Raw genomic sequence first — 21,420 nt, forward strand, 5'->3', positions numbered from 1 at the left:
TTTAAATCTAAGAAAGTCATATAAACTTCTAGGTCACTTGAACTATTACATGTTGACTTGTTTGGACCAATCACTGTTACTAGTCTAGAAGGCAAGTCATATAGCTTTGTTATTGTTGATGATTACTCTAGATATACATGCGTATATTTTCTTGCTCATAAAGATGATGCATTGCCAATTTTTATTAAGCATTATAAAAGAGTTCAAAATGAAAAGGCCTCACCATTATTAGTGTTAGGAGTGATCATGGTAGTGAATTTGAAAGTGATAATTTTGAAATTTTTTGTAATGAAAATGGTTTTGATCACAATTTTTTTGCTCCTAGAACTCCATAACAAAATGGAGTTATTGAAAGAAAAAATAGAACTTTGAAAGAAATGGCAAGGACAATGCTTTGCGAAAACTTACCAAAATACTTTTAGGTTGAAGCAGTGAATATTGCAGCTTACATTTTGAACAGAGTTTCCATTAGAGTCATGATTTGTAAAAGTCCTTATGATCTTTACAAAGGAAGAAAACCAAATATTTCTCACCTAAGGAGTTTTGGATGCAAATGCTTTGTTTTGAATAATGGAAAACACACCTGGAAAAAATTTGATGTTAGGAGTGATGAGGCAATCTTCTTAGGCTGTGGATTGAACTCTAAAGCAGATAGGGTGTTTAACAAAAGAACTTTAGTTATGGAAGAGTCAATTCATATTGTTTTTGATGAGACAAATTTTGCACAAAGAAAGGTAATGCTTGATGATGATGTAGATGACATTGAGAAGAAAATAGAGACGATGAGCTTCGATAGCAAAGAAAATGATGAAGAGAGCTTAAAGGAAAAAGATGATGATGAACCACCATTAAAAGACTTACAAAGAGTTGAGGAACATCACAATGATCTTCCTAGGGCTAGAGATTTGTAAGTAACTATCCTCAAGAACTCATCATTGGTGATCCTTCAGAAGTTGTCAAAATTACAAGGGGATTAAGAGAAGCTTTTGAGTATTTAGCATTCATATCACAAGTGGAACCAAGGAACTTTGAGGAAGTTGAAAAAAAAGAAAGTTGGATGATTGCAATGCAATAAGAATTTGGCCAATTTGAAAAGAACAAGGTTTGGACGTTAGTTCCAAGGCCAACCAACCATCCAATTGTTGGAACAAAATAGGTATTTAAGAACAAGATGGATGAGTTGGCAAATGTGGTAAGAAATAAGGCAAGGTTAGTTGCTCAAGGCTACAATCAAGAAGAAGGTATTGATTATGATGAAACTTTTGCTCCTGTATCTAGATTAGAAGCTATTAGACTTTTACTTGCCTATGCATGCTTTATGAACTTTAAATTGTTTCAAATGGATGTCAAAAGTGCATTTCTTAATGGCTTCATACAGGAAGAAGTACATGTTGAACAACCTCCTGGTTTTGAAGTGTTTGATAAAATTAATCATGTATATAAATTGCATAAAGCTCTTTATGGATTAAAACAAGCTCCTAGAGCCTGGTATGAAAGACTTTCTAAGTTTTTGATTCAAAAAAGATATTTCTATAGGAAGTGTTGATAATACTTTGTTTATTAAGAAACATGAGACTGATTTGATTGTTATTCAAATTTATGTTGATGATATAGTATTTTGTCACAGCCCAATTTTCGGGCCATGACCGACGCATGGACCTAATGGGCATAGCCCACTAAGCCCAAGCAAGCCTATTTATATAACATGTTCATCATTCTATCAAATGCTCCTAAAGTCACATTTCATAATTCCAACCTATAAGTACTTTAATAATGTGCTATAACAATCAAATACTTGCATTTATATTAACCTAAAATAATGTTAACCATTGCCAACTCATAGTGGCATTTATAAGTACATATATTGTCTAAGACATATATCTTAGTAATTTACATTGCGTTTATCTATACACAATAGTAGAGTGACCTTGGCGAAGGTACAGCTATTGAATGCCGAGATACCTGATGGCTCCATTAGTTTTTGATGATAATAAAACATTCCCATTCATTTGTGTCTAATATTTCTACTTGAGTGTGCAGGACAAAAATTATATGCAAATATGTAATCAATCATTTAAGTGTACATATCAAAGAGCATAGGAATAAGGAAGTCAAAATTGATCAACATGACTGAAGCCTCTTAGTCGATTAATGAAGAGTTAGTCAGCTAAGATTTAAATCAAAAGTTGGCGGGCTGAAAAGTATTGAGAAACAGAACCAACTTAGTCGACCAAGGAATGAGTTAGTCGACTAAGTGCACATTGCCAGACCTGCCAGAAACTGGGATCAGAAGACAGAAACGACTTAGTCGACTAAGATATCGGTTAGTCGACTAAGAGCATTCTGCCTGCAATTTTGAAGTCTACACTACAAGATAGATTAACGGCTAGAATAAACTTTTAACTGTTTCCAACGGCCAGAAAATTGTGAAACTGCCATCAGAGTTGTTTCTTCAAGTATAAAAGAGGGGTCCAATGGCTAGAAACAAAAGATTGAAGGCTTCCAAGCAAAAATCTCTCTGCACTTTATTGCACTCAACGCCCATCCTTGAAATTAAGTTTTGCACTTTAGCTTGTACCACTTAGATCAACTTTGTGATCATAGGTACACCTCTATTTCATTTCTCTTTATGTTCTTAGAGTGAAAGGGTCACTCTAAGGGGTTCAATCAAGCTAGGATTGCTTGTTTAGATAAAGGTTCTAACTTAGCCTTGAAAAGTTAGGTGTTGGGTTATAGTTGAGCCCGGGAAAACTATTGTGAAAGGTTTTGGCTAAGCCTGGTAAAAGCCATTATAAAGCTTGGTGAAAGCTTGTTAATTTCACCGGTTCTTAGTGGATTGGTTAAAAAATCCTTGGTTGGATAATCAAGGTAGTGGATGTAGGTCTTGGACCGAACCACTCTAAATTCTGCTTCTTATCTACTATGATTTTGTTTAATTTTCATTCTTTCTTTTGTCTTGCATTTGTCTACACTTAAAGACAATTTTTGAAAGAGCCAAATTGTGCTATTCACCTCTCTCTAGCACATTTACTTGGGACCAACAATACCTACTAAGGAGACGAATCTACGTGGACACCTCGACCTAGGTTCCAACTGCCTCCTGATCTGAAAACATGAAGTTGAAAACAATGAGTATAAACTTAGTGAGTGAACATAAGAAGGGAACAAGCAAACGATACGAAGAGATTTTGAAAACATGATGCACTTTAATTACAAACAATGCAATTCAGTTTAATTTCTTGGAAAACCTTTTAAGTCAACCCTTGATTATTTAATTCCTTAGCATTGAAAATCCATGATAAACCATGAAGTTGAAAAGAATGAAAAGTTCAGCAAATGTCCACGCAAGACAAGCAAAATAGAGGGTTTCTCGCTGCAGTGAAATTCGGACCAAAATTTTGAACCACTTGAGAGTTTTTCACTACAGCGAAAACAAAGCCAGTGCACATCCTCCCCCAACACGAGACTTTCTCGCTGCAGTGAGATTCATTTTCGCTGCAGCGAGAATCTGGCCAGATGAAGTTAGGGGAAATTTTCACTGCTATATAAATCCAATCCTGTTGCAATGAAAATCAGCTTAAACACATTTGACAATAATTAAGTTTCAACAGTTAATGCAATCACATATTTATTCCAAACCTCTCTATATAGTAAATATATATAAGCATATAAACCACCACCGCCTCACCCAGCTCATGTGCACTCCCACACCGCACATAGCCGGAGTCATCGTGTGCATCCCCCACATCGTGCACAGCTAATACCATCATGTGCATCCCCCACATCGTGCACAAGCAATATCATTATCCACACTCCCGCACTCGTTATCACTAGCATGTGCTTCCCCACATCGCGCACATGCACGATTATATTTATTACACAATATCAGCTCTCAATGCACAACACATATATGTTTATATCAACATAATAAAGGAGTACATGGATTCTTCACAGTCACATTTCACAACACACACAAAAAAAAAAAGTTTCATCAAGGGCTTGTTCCCGTGTGCGTTTTGAAGAAAAATCAATTAAAATATTTCAAGTGATTCATTCAAACATATATACATTTACCCAAAGCATTTTAATGCAAGTTCAATCATCGGTCTTTATTGATGTTTTGATCGACTTTAACTTTGACTAATGCTCTGAATGGAGATGTGGGGTCTTGTTGGAACCTATCACACATAATGGCATTACAACCAACTTGATTTTCATAAATATAATCCTAAAAGCTATTTCCTAAATCAAGCTCTGCTAGTTTTTCCTTACTAGTTTCCAATTTCTATTTAACTAGCCATTTATTTGTATTACTCTAATCACACTAGAGATAAATACACAACTCTCCACAATAACATAGCCCACAAATCAAATTATTGACCTCCATCAACAAATTAGAAATAACCTTAACTCATTACTCACCTTAGGGTTTCTTTATAGTTAAATTCCTTTTCAAAAGCTTTCAAACTATTGTGAAAAATCTCTCTTTCTCTCTCTAAAACGTCCAACTAGTGAGAGAAAGTATTAAGGAAAGGCTTTTGAGGGTTCTTGAGGTGTAGAAGTGGAAGAGCATGAAAACTCTATGAAATGGTGTAGAAAAACATGAGAAATGGAGCTAATTTGGGAAAGTTATAAAGGTTTCAAGGGAAACTTCCATGGAAGGTGTAAACAAACATGAAATGGAGAGAAGGATGGAAAGCAAAAGAAGAGCTGTTGGAAAAATGAGAAGAAGATGCTAGCGAGTTATATATTTATGTCTAAAGTTTATCCAATTTCTCACATAAATTACCAAAATGCCCTTAACAAGGTCACTTTGTCATCCCCTTACTTTTATACAATCTTTTTACTTATTTGACACTGAGACAAAGTCCATAATAGTCTAGCAATACTCGGGTTCACGAAAATGTAAAAATTTAAACTCAAGATGAAAATGACCATTTTGCCCCTATTATCAGTATTTCTATCTTCTTCATTTATTTTACCATCATTCATCTATTCCTTAAGCCTACTTAGACCTTAATAATATTAGAAAGCCACTTCTAAGAGCTCACCATGAGAAATGATGAAATTACCCCTAGTCTGTGTTATCGCGTCTACTTCTAGTCACAGGTTTATAGAGGTCGAGGTTTCACATATTTGGTGCTACTAATGAAAGGTTGTGTGAGAATTTTGCTAAAAAAATGCAGGAAGAATTTGAAATGAGCATGATGAGAGAACTAAAGTTCTTCCTTGGTCTACAAATCAAGCAATGTGAAGATGAAATATTCACAACTAAGAAAAATATAACAAAGAAATGCTAAAAAATTTCGGTGTGATGAATATGAAGTCAATTGGAACTCCTATGAGCCTCTCCACAAAGCTTGGCAAAGATAACAAAGGAAAACATGTGGACCAAAAGCTTTATAGATGTGGACCAAAAGTTCTATAGAGATATCTTATTGCAAGTAGACCTGATATATTATTTAGTGTATGCCTATGTGCAAGATTCTAATCATGTCCCAAGGAATCACATTTGACTGTAGTGAAAAGAACTTTTAGATATCTCTTGGATACTCAAAGCTTAGGCTTATGGTATCTAAAAGGTTCATCTTTTAATCTTTTTGTCTATTCCGATGCTAATTTTGCTGGTAGCAAAACAGATAAGAAAAGTAATAGTGGTACTTATCAATTCCTCGGTAACATGCTTATGTCTTGGTCTTGTAAGAAACAAAATTCTGTTACTCTATCAATTGCTGAAGCAGAGTATATATCACGAGGTAGTTGTTGTGCTCAAATTCTATGATTAGGCAACAACTAAATGACTTTGGAATGACCATGCACAAAACTCCCATTTACTGTGATAATATGAGTGCCATTATGTCACAGCCCAAATTCTTATGACTGGTGCATGAGCCCAATGGGCATAGCCCACTAAGCCCAAGCAAGCCTATTTAAGTAATCCCGATCATTAATCCCAACCATCATTTCTAAAGCCATATATTGTAATTCTCAACTAAAAATATTTCAGTAACATTTTATAGTGACCCAATACTCACCATTTTATTATATCAAAATAATGTCACCGTTTGACAACTCATAGTGGCATCAGTAATCAAATATATATATTTGACTTATAACATGGATCCTAGTGGATTACATTGCATAAACGCGTTCACAGGTAACAGGCTCTTGACCGTCAGCGGAGTGACTTTAAGTGAAGGTACTGCTACTGAGATGCCATAGTACCTACCAAGAAGACGAGCATACGTGGACACTCAATCTAGGTCCCAACTGCCTCTGAATCTAAAAACATGAAGTTTAAAAGTATAAACTTAGTAAGTGAACATAAGAAGGGAACAAGCAATCGATAAGGAGAACTTAGAAATCATGATGCACTTGTTTAAAAAACAATGCAATTGATTTAATTTCTTACTTAAAACCCCTCATTTCAAACTTTGATTAATAACCTCATAGTGTTGGAAAAACCCATGATCAATCCATGAAGTTAAATGGGTGAAAAATATGTCAAAATCAAGCAAGGTAACAAGCAGGACAGCAAGTTTCTCGCTGCAGCGAGAAACAATCCTAGTTTGCATATGTTACAATTTTTCTAGCATATCTCCCATTACAGAAGTCAAATTGATCTGATTTTTGGACTAATAAAAATTTAAGAGGCTGGGATACAACTTTTATGTTTACCACTTTGCCCAGTTCTTATTGGAAAGTGGTCAAAATTGTTGTCAAAGTGGAAGAAATGCCCTAGAATTTTGGGTTTACTTGAGAGTTTCTCGCTGCAACGAGAATCCATTTTCGCTGCAACGAGAATTCTTTTTCGCTGTAGCGAGAAACATGGTTGGTTTGTGCCCCCACTACCCGAGAGTTTCTTGCTACAGCGAGATTCAGGGTAGATGACAATTAAAGGATTTTCACACGCCACAAAATCCATTCCTACCATATTGCACATCAAAATGAACATATTGACAATAATCAAGTTTCTCATTATTCATTTCAATCACATATTATAATCATAAACTTTCTATCACATATACATATATAAACATATATAAACACATACACCACCCCACTTCATTCATCGTCATAGTCGGGTCATCATCATCTGCTTATGCGCACTCCCTACTCGCACATAGCCAGGTCCTCATCGGCTTATGCGCACTCCCTACTCGCACATAACCGGGTCATCATCAGCTCATGTGCACTCCCACATCGCACATAGCTGGGTCATCATTATCACACAACATTATTCATCAATGCACAACACATATTCATATATATATACATACAAATATAATATAGGAGCACATGGATTTAACTTTTTTACATATTTCACATTTTCACAACATCAAAACATTTCATCAAGGGCTTGTTCCCATGCATAATTTAATGAAAACCAAGTAAAATCATTTAAATGCTTCATCCCAATACATATGTATTTCCCAAAAACACTTTGATGCAAGTTCACTCACCGGTCTTGTTGATTCTTTTGCTTGACTCTAGCCTCAACTAATGCTTCAAATGGACATGTGAGGCCTTGTTGGAATCTATACACACACAATAGCACCTTAATCAACCCAAATTGGCATTAATACACTCTTAAAAACTATTTCCTAATTCAAGTTTCGCTAGTTATTCCTAACTAGCTCCTAATTACCATTAAGTGGCTATTTGTTTACTCTACTCTAGTCACTCTAAAAATGATTAACAATCTCAACAATAGATTAACTCACCACTTTAATCATCAACCATTATCAACAACTTGAAAATTAAACCTAATTCATTACTCACCTTGGTGGTTTTTTGTAGTTGAATTCCTTTTCAAAAGCTTCCAAGTTATTATGGCAAGTCTCTTTTTCTCTCTCTTAAACTTCCAACTAGTGAGAAAAAGTGCTGAACAAAGACTTTTGAGGGTTTTAAGATGGGAGACTGAAAGAGCACAAAAGGTTCTATGAAAAAGTGCTCAAAAGCATGAAAATTAAAGCTAGAGAGAGAAAATTATGGTAGCTTTAAGGGAGGCTCCCATGGAGATGAAGAAACGTGAGATGGGAAGGGAAGAAAAAGTGGCTGGAAGCTGCTGGAAAATTGCTGGAGCTTTAGATATTTATATATAAAGTTTATCCAATTCTCATGTATTTTACCAAAATGCCCTCCATAAGTTGACTTTGTCTTCTTTTTTCCTTTGGTTCAACTTTTTACTCTTTAGACACTGAGACAAAGTCCATAATGGTCTAGAAGTACTCGAGTTCACAAAAACTTAAAAATTTAGACTTGAGATGCAAAATGACCATTTTGCCCTTACCTTGGAAATCATCATTATTTCTATTTCCTTTGTCATCTTATCCTTATTTTCATCATTCATTTGTGCCTTAGGCCTACTTAAGCCTTAATAATGTTTGAAAGCATACTTCTAGGGGCTCACTAAAGAAAATGATGAAATTACCCCTAGTTCGTTTATCGCGTCTACTTCTAGTTACGTGTCTATAGAGGTCGAGGTTTCAAAGGTTCATTTCTGAATTACCCCTTTTACTCAGTAATCAATCTCAATTAGCAGCTGGTAAGCATTATTAGCCACCACCTCAAAATACGAGGTACTACACATTAACATCTCCAAAAATCTTGTTCAACATTCTAGGACAAAGTACATAGAAATAAGACATCATTTCATTAGAGATCATGTACTTAAGGGAGCTACTGAAATAGATTTTGTAGACACCTTGCATCAATTAGTTGACATATTCACAAAACCATTGAATAAAGAACAATTTTGTGGAATTAGGAGAGATTTAGGGATGAGTGATGCTACTGAAATCTAAATTATGTTGAAGTAATGATGTTGTCACGATCCAAATTTCGGGCCATGACCGACGCATGTGTCACGACCCAAATTTCAGGTCATGACTGGTGCATGGGCCCAATGGATGGAGTCCACTAAGCCCAAGCAAGCCTATCAGTCTGACATGTTCATCATTCCATCATAAATTGCAAAGTCACATTTCATAACTTAGACTCAAAATAATACTACACATTGCCATCTCATACTGGCATAGCAAACAAGTGTATATACATTGTCTACAACATGTATCTTAACAATTTACATTAGGTTCATCTATACACAATAAAATAATACTTGACTTCCAGCAGAGGGACTCGAACGAATGTACAGCTACTGAATGCCGAGACACTTACCAAAAGATGGATACAAGTCTACAAGGACACCTCATCCTAAGTACCGGTTGCCTCGTGATTTGAAAACATGAAGTTGAAAACGGTGAGTATAAACCCAGTGAGTGAACAAGGAAGGGAACAACAACAACAAAAGAGAATTTAAAATCATGATGCACTTGTTTCAAAACAATGCAATTTAGTTCCTTTCATATTAAAAACCCCTTATGAAGCCCTTAAATGATTAATCATTTGAAAATCATGAACCCATACATAACGAACCATTTGAAGAAGGAAAGCTTCAATATTACACAAGCAAGTCAAATACGACAATGAATCTTCGCTGTAGCGGAAAGGCATTCTCGCTGCAGTATAGCTGTAGCGAGAATGAATTTTCGTTGCAGCGACGTTGGGATTTAGTTATAAGCTGAACGAGGGTTTCTCAACTAGCCGAGGGTTTCTCACTAAACCTCCCCATTTTAAACTTAACTCATTTAATCCTTAATGTTGGAAGTCCATGCTCTGATATGGTAGCAAAGAAGTGAAAGCTAGGGCAACAATTGGACAAGATAGGAGACCAAAACAGAAGGTTTTTCGCTGCAGCGAGATTCATTCTCGCTGCAGCGAAATTGTAACCCAGAAACAAAAGGTTTCTCGCTGCAACAAAATTCTGCTGATGAAACAGAGAGTTTCTCGCTGCAGCGAGATTCCTTTTCGCTACAACGAGAACCAGTTTTGGTGAAGGTTCTCAAACCCGAGAGTTTCTCGCTGCAGCGAGATACAGGGCACTAAATGAAAATTTCCCTTTCTCCCAAAGGAAACCACCCTGCTGAAATGTTCAAAACCAATAAGAAATACATAACAACTTTCTAAAGTTTAACATACCGAATTTCACATACATTACATCCATATACATAACTCATAAATTTCTTATAACACACATGTTTACGTATGTATATATGTATATGTATATACCCATCATCATCATACACACCATCCCATCATCATCATCACCAGCTCATGTGCACTCCCTACTCGTACAAGGCTGGGTCATCACCGGGTTATGCGCACTCCCTACTCGCACATAATCGGGTCATCCTCGGCTTATGCTCACTCTTTACTCGCACATAGCTCAGTTAATAAAATTACACAACACTATATTCAAGCATATATGTATATCAACATAATGCAGCCACATAGAAATCCATAATAACCACATATCATAACATAAACCATTTCTCAAGAGCTTGTTCCCAAGGCATTCATTTTTTAGAAAAGTTGTATAAAATCATTCAAACACTTTGTTCAAAACAGTCATATTCCCAAAACAATTTTGATAGGCAGTCCACTTACTGATTGATTGTAGAGCTTTTAGATAACTACAATTTCCCTAATTGTCCAATTGGAAGGATGGGACTTCATTAGAACCTAGGATCACATTAGCATAAGCAATAGGTCAATTCACATACTATGAACCGTAAAAGCTATCTCTTAGCTAGTTTTCAATTACCACATTAAATGGCTATCTATGTTCACTATCTTAATCACTAAAAAGTAATGAACATACTAAACAATAAAACAGCTCATAATCCCAATTACTAGCCATTTTCTACAGCTAAAAGCCAAGCTTAGTTCATCACTCACCCTTGGGTTTCTTTGTAGTTGAATTCTCTTTCAATAGCTTCCACACAAATGGGGTAATTCTCTCTTTCTCTTTCTAGAATGCTCAGCTAGTGAGAGAAAGTATAGAAATAAGATTTTTCAAGGGTTTTAAGGAGAGAGAGTAGAAGAATACAAGGGTTCTAGTCAAAAGGGCTTAAAGGTATGAAAACTAGAGCTAGAGAGAGAAAATCATGCAAGCTCCATATCAAGCTTCCATGGAGGTTTTAAAGAAACATGAGAAGGAATAAGGAAGAAGAAGAATAGCTATTGGAAAAATGGGAGAAGACGCTGTTGGAAGAAGGATATTTACAGGCCAAACTTATCCATTCCCTTAAAATTACAAAAATGCCCTTGACTAGTTAGCTTGTTCTCATGCAACCCTTTGTGCAATCTTTTTACTCCTTTGACACTGGGACAAGGTCCATAATGGTCTAGACATACTCGGGTTCATGAAAACTTAAAATTTTAACCCCGAGGTGAAAAATGACCATTTTGCCCCTATCGTGAAAATCGTTAAAATTTTAGTTTCCTTTCCATTTTACCCCTAATTTCACAATCCATTTATGCCTTAGGCCTACTTAAACCATAATAGTGTTTAAAAATCTTACTTTTATAGGCTTACTAAGGAAATGATGAAATTACCCCTGATCAGGGATATCGTGTATACTTCCCTTTACGAGTCTATAAAGGTCAAGGTCTCACAGCATGGGCCCAATGGACGTAGTCCACTAAGCCCAAGAAAGCCTATTAATCTGACATGTTCATCATTCCATCATAAATTGCTAAGTCACATTTCATAACTTAGGGTCAAAATAATATTAAACATTTGCCAACTCATACTGGCATACCAAACAAGTGTATATACATTGTCTATAACGTATCTTAATAATTTACATTAGGTTTGTCTATACACAACAAAAGAATACTCGACTTCCAGTGGAGGGACTCGGACAAATGTACAGCTACTGAATGCCGAGACACCTACCGAAAAATGGATACAAGTCTACGAGGACACTTTGTCCTAGTTATCGGCTACCTCATGATCTGAAAACATGAAGTTGAAAACGGTGAGTATAAACCCAGTGAGAGAACAAGAAAGGGAACAAGCATACAATAATGAATGTTTAACGAAATCATGATGCATTCTTTTTCAAAACAATGCAATTTGTTTTTGATCTTATTAAAACCCTTCATGAGTAAATCACTTAATGAAAAAAGTCCATGCTCAACAAAGGTTTTGGAGAGTGAAACTTTAATAGCATTCGTACGAATCAAGTCAAATAAATGACGGGTCCTCACTGCAGTGGAAAGGCATTCTCCTTGCAGCTATGCTGCAGTGAGAATGAATTTTTGCTGCATCGACACTTGACTTTAATTATCATTTAGCCGAGGGTTTCTTAACTGGCCGAGGGTTTTTCACCAAACCTCCTCATTTTAAACTTAATTCATTTATTCCTTAATGTTGGAAGTCCATGCTCAACTATGGTACCAAAGAGATGGAAAATAAGGTAGTAACTGAGCCAATTGAGGAGGAAAACATAAAGTTTTTCGCTACAGCGAGAATGAATCTCGCTGCAACGAAATTCTGGGTTTCAAAATAGAAAGTTTCTCGCTACAGCAAGAATGAATCATGCTGCAGCGAGAAGCTACAGTAACATTCTTGCTGTAGCGAGATTCATTCTCGCTGCAACGAGATTCCCAGCCAGCACCACCCCTCCAAACCAGAGTTTCTCGCTGTAGCGAGAATCAAAACATTAAGAAAAAGTTTCCTTTTTCCCCTTAAATCAAAGCCATCTTGCTAAAATAACAAAAGCAACATGTAACACATACAAACTCCCAAATTTCAACAATTCAAATGCTCACATTTTTGCATTACAACCATATACCATATATGTATATATATATATATATATATATATATATATATATCAATCATCATGCACACCCTCCCATCATCATGCAATGACTTATGCACATTCCTACTCACATATAGCCTAGTCAGCAACGGCTTATGTGCACTCCCACTCGCACATAGCCGGGTCAGCATCGACTTATGTGCACTCTTACTCGCACATAGCCAGGTCCACATCAACATACAAATAAGCACCCAATGCATATCATGCATATTATCATATTGTGATAACACATAAAATGTTGTATAACACATTTTCACAACATAAAATCACTTCACTAAAGGCTTGTTCCCAAGGTACATTTTCAAAGACAAGTTGGAGAAAATCATTCACATTCCCCAAAACAAGTTTGAAATGCAAGTCCACTCACCGGTATATTGTTGAGCCTTTCGCTGACTCTAATTCCCTTAATTGTCCAAATGGGATGATGGGGCTTCCTTGAAACCTACAATCACATTAACATCACCATTATGTTAATTCACATACTATAAACCCTAAAAGCTATCTCTTAACTAGCTTTCAATTGCCATTTTAAATGGCTATCTATGTTCACTACCTAATCACATTAGAGTCAATACACAATCTCAACAATAAACTCACAAATCAATCACTAAACATTATCAACTCTTAAAACTCAATTCTAATTTACTACTCACCTTGATAGCTTTGAAACTTTGAAATTCTTTCCAATAATTCCCAAGCTTATTATAAGGCTTTCTTTCTCTTTCTCTCTCTAAACACTTAGCTAGTGAGAGAAAGTATGGAAGTAGGATTTTTCAAGAGTTTTAAAGTGAGAGAGTGAAAGAATACAAAGGTTCTAGTCAAAAGGGCTTAAAGGTATGAAAACTAGAGATAGAGAGAGAAAATTATGCAAGCTCCATATCAAGCTTCCATGGAGATTGGAAGCAACGTGAAATGGAAGAAGAAGAAGAAGACAAGCTGCTGGCAATTCAAGAAGCTGCTGGAAGGAGAAGATATTTATAGCCCAAGCTTATCCATTCCAATCAAATTACCAAAATGTCCTTCCACAAATTAACTTATTCTTCTCCAATCTTTTATGCAATCTTTTTGCTCTTTTGACACTGAGACAAGGTCCATAGTGGTCTAGAAATGTTCGGGTTCATGAAAACTTAAAAATTTTGACCTGAGATGAAAAATGACCATTTTGCCCGTGTTGTGAAAATCATCAAAATATTTGTTTCCTTGTCATTTTACCCATATTTTCATCATTCATTTATGCCTTAGGCCTACTTAGGCCATAATATTGTTTAAAATCTTGCTTTTATGGGTTTGGTAAGGAAATGATGAAATTACCCCTGATCAGGGATATCGCGTATACTTCCTTTTATGAGTCTATAAAGGTCAAGGTCTCACAGATGTTTTTGATGATATATATTGCATGATGATAGTGTCTATTGTTTGATGTAATTGATTAGTGAATATTTTTGGTCAGCTAAAGGACCTTACATGGAAGATAGGATTCATTCTAACTAGTTAAGGATTTCCTTAATTAATTAAAACAATTATGTGTTATGGAAGTTAACTTGAGTCAGTGAAGTAATAATCAGTTAGCAACTCCCTTAATCAATTAATGCAAGTTTGGTAGTTAAAGGGCTTCCAAGTCAAAAACATTGTAATCGATTAAGGCTTCCTCTAATTGAATAGAAAATAATTGTGAAAGAGAGAAGCTATTGGGTGAAAATTTTTTCAAAAAAAAATTGGGTAGGTGGTACGGGACAGTTCCCTACTCAAAACGTGGGTAACCAGTCATAACACCTCATAAAAGACCCCCCTGCCTACTTATAGAATCGGTTACATTGAAAATCAATTACCCAAGAGACCTTAGATTTTCCTTTCCTTGTTTTCCTCTGAAACTCTAGAAACCCTAGGAAAGAAAATCTCATGACAAAAACATCTCTTACCCACAAAAGTAGCTAAAAAAGGGAAAGGTAAAAGGAAAATTAATGATTCTTCATCACATTCCCTCAAAAAGAAAAGGGGAAGTAAAAGGAAAATGACGAAAAAAGAGAAAAGACTGACATATGCAAGAGCTACGACAGGGAAAGGTACTGTTTCTTCTTCTTGATTTCGAAATGACACACATGCTGATAGATTTAAGACAATTTCCTATGGAAAATTTTTTGATTGGGCTAGCTTTACTAATTCACCGGGAGTAAAAGAAGATTTAGAGGGATATTTTGAATTTCTAAAGTTAAGATATATGAGTACATTTGATGACAAAATGTATAGTCCAACTTTGATTAAAGAACTATATTCAAGTATAACTATTGACAAAACTAAAATGGAAGAAGAAGATGAATTTGCAAAGGATAGATTAAATGTGTTTTTAGATGGTGAATATTTTCAAATTAGTGCTAAGGATATAAGAGAATTCCTTAAGACTGAACTTGAAGTAGGAGAATACAAAATGCTAGAGAAATATTGGCCAAACTATTTAGGGGAAGTTATCATTGGAAAGAGGGAGAAGTTTCCCTCTAGAAGATATGCTAGTGAGATAAAAAGTGGTTAGCTCAGAATTCTTCATTATTTCATAGCAACTACTCTCTATGGAAGAAGTAGTAGCTTTAGTTATGTGAGTGCACAGGATCTGTGGCTAATGGAGGTTGTCTTCAATGAAATCCCATTGAATGTGGGAAGATACATGGTGGAAAGGATCAAAACAACTATACTAAGGGACAAAGCAAATCTGCCATATGGCAATATCTTTACAACTTTAGTGAAAAAGAAAGGAATTTGGACTAAAAGATTTCAGTTTGATCTCATGAAGAACAAAGATCAAGGAATATTCCTAGGTAGTGTATTGAAAATGGCGTATAAGATATAGAGGAATGAATGCATTAGGATCACAAAAAGTACACCTCTGCCCCTTCCACTAGTAGTCATTCAACACCCTTCACTAAAGCCAATCAACCCCCATTTTAGAATGACATGATGCTTAATCTCCTAATGAGAATTGATGAGAAGTTGATTGATCAAGTTGAGAAGATGGTAAAGATTGAAGAAAAACTTCAACAGCTTAAAGCTTTGTTAAATCTAGCTAAGGAAATCAAAGTTCTCGAAGTCCTTGTCTTTGCTACAAGTTAATAAAGTGAGAGGACTGCTACAGAACAATTTGAAAGTGCTGCTTCTTGTCGTGACAGGGAAATTGAAAAGGAAATACCTGAAAATTTAAATGTGACTCAAGTTGGAATTAAGGAATCTGAAAAGAAGAATGCTGAACAAAAAGAACAAGAAAAAGAAAAACAATCACCCACTGAAGAGGATGAAAAAGAAAAAGAAAAAGAATACACCACAGAAGAGAATGAAAAAGAGAAAAAAAAAAGGAAAGAACCCCAAGTTGAAAAAGAATATTCAAATGCTGAAAAGAGTGTTGTGAGCTTCCTTGCAGAATCTGAAGAGATTCTTGTTTCTGACTTCATAAAAGATATCATCAATGAATCTAAAATTAACTAAGCTCACCAACAAGCAAGGATACATCAAGAAGCTTAATCAACTCCACCAAAAATAGAATAAACTATAGAAGAAGCACATTCAGACAAGGGTAAAGCTATTGACACTGATCTTATAGTAAAGAAGACTGCTAGTAAAGGCAAGAAAACTATGGCCATTAAGACCAAAACCTTTAAAAGAAGAAAGTTTGCAAGACTAGCATTAACTTCCACCCAACAATCTTTTAAATTTGCAAATCCCCAACCTATTCCATTAGACTCTCCATCCCGTTCCTCTCCTAAACCTCTCAATGTTTATTTTGCCACTGAAGAATCCTCACCTTCATCTGATTCAGATTATAACCTTTTAGATGATGCCAAGAAAAGGGAGAAAAATAGTAAGACAAGAGAATAGGATTAGGGAGTAAAGTTGATAGAAATGGTGAACTTAGTCCTTAAGTTATGCTTTTATTGTCTTTTCCTTGGTATGTTTTTTTTTTTGGATGAACGATGGTTGTGTGGTTTAAATGTTTCATGATGGGTTTATATGCTGAACAATGTTTTTATGGGTTATTCAGCTTATGTTGTGCTGACTTTTTATGATTAAACTTATACCGAATGTTTGAACATTGAATATATACATTCATATATGTATATATGTGCTATTGTGTTTGAATAGCCTTATGTTGGCTAATTTTGTTAGACTCAATGTTCATTTTGCCACTGACAAATCCTCACCTTCATCTGATTCAAATTAGAACCTTTTAGATGATGCCAAAAAAGGGGAGAGAAATAGGAAGACAAGAAAGTAGGATTAGGGAGTAGAGCTGATAGGAATGATGAACTTAGTCCTTAATTTATGATTTTATTGTCTTTTCCTTGGTATGTTTTTTTTTGGATGAACGATGGTTGTGTGGTTTAAATGTTTCATGATGGGTTACATGCTGAATAATGTTTTTATGGGTTATTTGGCTTATGTTGTGCTAACTTTTTATGATTGAACTTATATTCAATGTTTGAACATTGAATATATACATTCATATATGTATATATGTGCTCTTGTGTTAGAGCATATATTTAGGGGGAGTACATACTTAGGGGGAGCAATCCCAAATCTGCACATAAATTCCTTTTTTATATATAGACATTACACTCTTAAATCTAGGAGTGTTTTGTCATCATCAAAAAATGGGAAAAATGTTGACTCCATATATTTTTTATGATAATTCATTAATGTATAATCTTGTTATTTAAGTGTGTAGGATTTATTTTAATACCCCTAACAAAGTTGTTAATTGAAGGCAAGTCAAGGAGCTTGCTGAGTTTACTGAAAAGTAAATCATTTAAGAGGGAAAGAGCAAGTAATGAACAAAAACAAAACTTTAGTAACTGATTATCAAGGGATCTTAGTCAGTTAAGGCATGGTTGTGTAATAAGTTAAAGCAAAACAAAATATGATAATTAGTTAAGAGGTTTGGTTAATTCTTATAAAGCGTTAAAAGCAAGTTTGAAAATATAGTTGACCATTGAAAGAAGCCAAAATAAAGAAGTTCAAAATTCAAAGATCTTTTAGTCTATTAAAGCTGATTTTAATCAGTTATGGCTGAAGGAAGTAAAGCCTCAATGAGTTAAGGGAAAAGCTAATCAATTAAAGAAATATTGCTATGTAGAGAAATAAAAATAGAAAGTTTGTAATCGGTTAGAGCCTGCCATAACCAGTTCGAGGAAGTTTGTTGAAGAAGAGAAGTTTGAAGATAGAGAACTTTTAATCCGTTAGGGCCTCCTATAACCAATTAGAGCAAAGAACATAGCAGCAGGACAGTGCAAGGAAGAGAAGTTGTAATCGGTTAGAGCTACCTATAACCGGTTACCCGAAGTTTGTCTGTCTGTCTTTTTTGAATTTAAACATTAGAGGACAAAATAACGGCTAGAAGTGCATTAGAGTTGTTTTTAACGGCTAAAAACTTCTAACTTCCCAAGTATAAAAGGAAGCTCTAACATTCAAAAAAGGAAGATTTGATGAAAAAAAGAGCTACTTTTAGCAAAAAGCAAAACATTATTCACCAAAAACAATTGTTCTTCAATCCAAATTCAGAAAAAGTGTTTGAGCTTGATTGTAATCTATCTAGACTTGTAAAGGTACTTAGTTGTACTTCTTTTTCTTCTCTTTGTTGGGAAATTAGAGTGTGGGAAGCACTCTAAAACTTGTTGTAAGGGATTAAAGCTTGGATTAAAGCTCATCTTGTAAAAGCTTGGTGGAAGCTGTTAATTCCACTAGTATAGTGAAGTTGTGATTGAAAATCCTTGATTGGGAGATCAAGTTAGTGGATGTAGGTTAAAAGGACCGAACCACTATAAATTGCTTTGAATTATCCACTTCTCTTTACCTTTCCTTATCTAGTGTCTTTTAGCCACTAGAAGCTTTATATTCATTTTCCTATAATTAGTTAAAAGCTTTATCTTTCAAAACGGGTTGAGCTTAAAATTTTTAGTGCTATTCACCCCCTCTAGCACTCTAACAAGATCAACATATAAAAATTTAAATGATCAACTAATCTTAATTATTTAAAGTTTAAATAAACTTGCAAATAAAATTAAATCTAAAACTTGAGCAAAATTTTCACCAATATAAAAAATAAATAAATTCACCCCCAAACATAAACTAAACATTATCCTCAATGTTAGAAAGAATAAAGACAAGGTAAAAGATACTCCTCTATAGTTGGATGAATCTGAAGAAGCCCTAATCCTCATCTTCTCTTTTGTCGTCATCTTCTTCATTGTCAGTTGTAAGAGGATTTTTTTACTGGAATATATAAATAAATAAATAAAGATTAATGTAAAAATATAAACAAAATAAAAATAACTAAAAACAAAAAATAAGAGTTTCGAAAGCTTGGGATGCCTCCCAATAGGCGTTTATTTATAGTCACTAGCTTTGACTATGACACCTCTTTTTGCACTATTTTATAAGGTTCGAGACTTTCTTTATTAACCTTGACTGCTCCGACAAGCCCACTATAAATCTCAACAGCATCATAAGGATGAACCTTTACCACCTTGAAGGTTTTCCACCAATATCGTTTAGGATTCAATGGCAAACTATGGAGTTGTGAATCCAAAAATACTATTCGCTATCTAACTACAAAATCAAGATGACTGAAAGGTGGTTTTGTCTCAAGAGTTAGTGCTTGCTTTGTTGAAGGTGGTGGAATAGGCCTATCTTAACCCTTATTAACTAAATCCACTTTATGGCAACTATTTGTATAGGGATCCTTAGTTGCATTGAACAAATTAAACACTACTTCCTCTTCTTTTACTTTGAAAGTTATTTTGCCATTCTTCATATCAATAATTGCTCTAGTTGTAGCTTAGAATGGTTTTCCCAAAATAAAAGGAATTTCAACATCATCTTCAATCTCAAGCACAATGAAGTTTACCGAAATGTACAGATGCACAACTTTAACCAAAACATTTTTTATAATCCCAACTGGGTGCTTAATTGTTCTGTCTGCTAATTGCAAAGAAACTATAGTAGGTTGTATCTCCTTAAGTCCAAGTTTCCTAGTAATAGACAAAGGCATTATTGAAACACTAGCACCTAAATTACTTAAAGCTTTAGAAATTTTAAAACTATCAACAGTGCAAGGAATAGAAAAACTCCCTAGATCCTTAAGCTTTGGTGGAAGCTTATTTTGGATTATAGAACTGCACTTCTTAGTAAGTGCAACTATCTTAAACTCTTTCAATTTCCTCTTTTTGGTCAAGATATCTTTCAAAAATTTGACATTACTTGGCATTGGTACCAAAGTTTTACCAAAAGGAATATTAATAGGCAACTTTCTAAATATCTCAAGAAATCTCTAGAATTATTTGTCAAGTTTCTATTTTTGAATATGTTGAGGAAAAGGTGCTAGGGGTGTGGGAGTAATTTTTAATTGCGATTTTTCTTCTTTTGAATTTTTTGCAAATTTTCTAACCATAATTTTTTTCAGCATATTTTTCAATTTCCTCGGATTGAATTGAAGTTTTAGAATTTAACTCTTTATCACTTACCTTTTTTCCAATGTAGAGAGTGATTGTCATACAATGTTTCTTACCTTCTCTTCTTAGGTTGGGCTCCATGTCACTTGGTAAGGTACCTTGAGGTTTATTATTGATAGTACTGGCAAGTTGGCCCACTTGTATCTCAAGATTTCTAATTAATGCTACTTGACTTTGAATGATGGCATCATTGTTTGTCCTATAAACATCAGTTTTTGTTCTTAATTGCATGAACATTTCTTTCATTAAAGGCTTTTTTTCTAGCATAGAAGTTCTAGGTGGAAATCCAAGTGGCAAGTTTGGTTTAGATGCTAACGAAGATACTTGGTTATTGACCATGAGAAATTAGAATGATTTCTCCAACCAGAATTATAAATGTTGGAATAAGGATTGTTGTTTTGTTGCCCATTTCCAACAAATTGGCAAGATTTAGAATAAATAGGGCAATTTTCATTGGAATGACCTTCTCCATAAAAATCACAAGTTACAAAGGGGCTTAAAACATCATTAACTTTCAAATTATCAATTTTCTTTGTGATAGCAGCCAATTGCATTAAGCTCATGAATTCCAGCAACTTTTGTTACACCAATCTTTCAGATAACCACTGATAGTTATTTGAAGCCATCTCCTCAAGCAAATCAAAGGCCTCATCAATGGATTTACTCATTAGTGCACCTCTAGTTGCAATATCAATGGTGGTTCTAATAGGTTCCAGTAGACCATTATAAAAAGTCTGAACTTGCAGCCACTTAGGTAACCCATGGTGAGGATACCTTCTTAACAAATCCTTGTACCTTTCCCAAGCCTTAGAAAGTGATTCAAAACCAAATTGTATAAAATAAGAGATATCATTTTGCATTTTCTCTATCTTGGTAGGTGGAAAAAATTTTGCTAACAATTTATGAGTCAAATCATCGCAAGTACTAATGGAACCAATAGGAAACAAATTTAACCAACTTTTTGCTTTATCTCTCAAGGAGAAAGGGAAAGGCTTCAATCTTATGGCATCATCAATAACACCATTAGCCTTGAATGTGTTACAAATTTTTATGAAATTCATAATATGAGTATTAGGATCATCATTAGGCAAACCTCACACAAAATAAAAGTTTGAATAATCTGAATAATGGCTGGTTTAATTTCAAAGTTGTTGGCTTGAATAGAAGATCTTTGGATACTAGAATGGAGACCTTGT

At 34.8% G+C, this 21,420-nt stretch overlaps 1 non-coding gene across 1 annotated transcript; it reads left to right on the top strand.

Moving 5' to 3' along the window:
- Positions 1–20,980: 20,980 nt before the first annotated feature.
- LOC148763600 (small nucleolar RNA R71) lies at positions 20,981–21,086 on the top strand. The gene has a single exon (XR_016025601.1). It is a non-coding gene; the product is annotated as a small nucleolar RNA R71 (small nucleolar RNA).
- Positions 21,087–21,420: the final 334 nt, after the last annotated feature.

This window comes from Theobroma cacao, chromosome 3 (genome assembly GCF_053813885.1).
Source record: "Theobroma cacao isolate CCN51 chromosome 3, ASM5381388v1, whole genome shotgun sequence".
Classification (NCBI taxonomy): domain Eukaryota; kingdom Viridiplantae; phylum Streptophyta; class Magnoliopsida; order Malvales; family Malvaceae; genus Theobroma; species Theobroma cacao.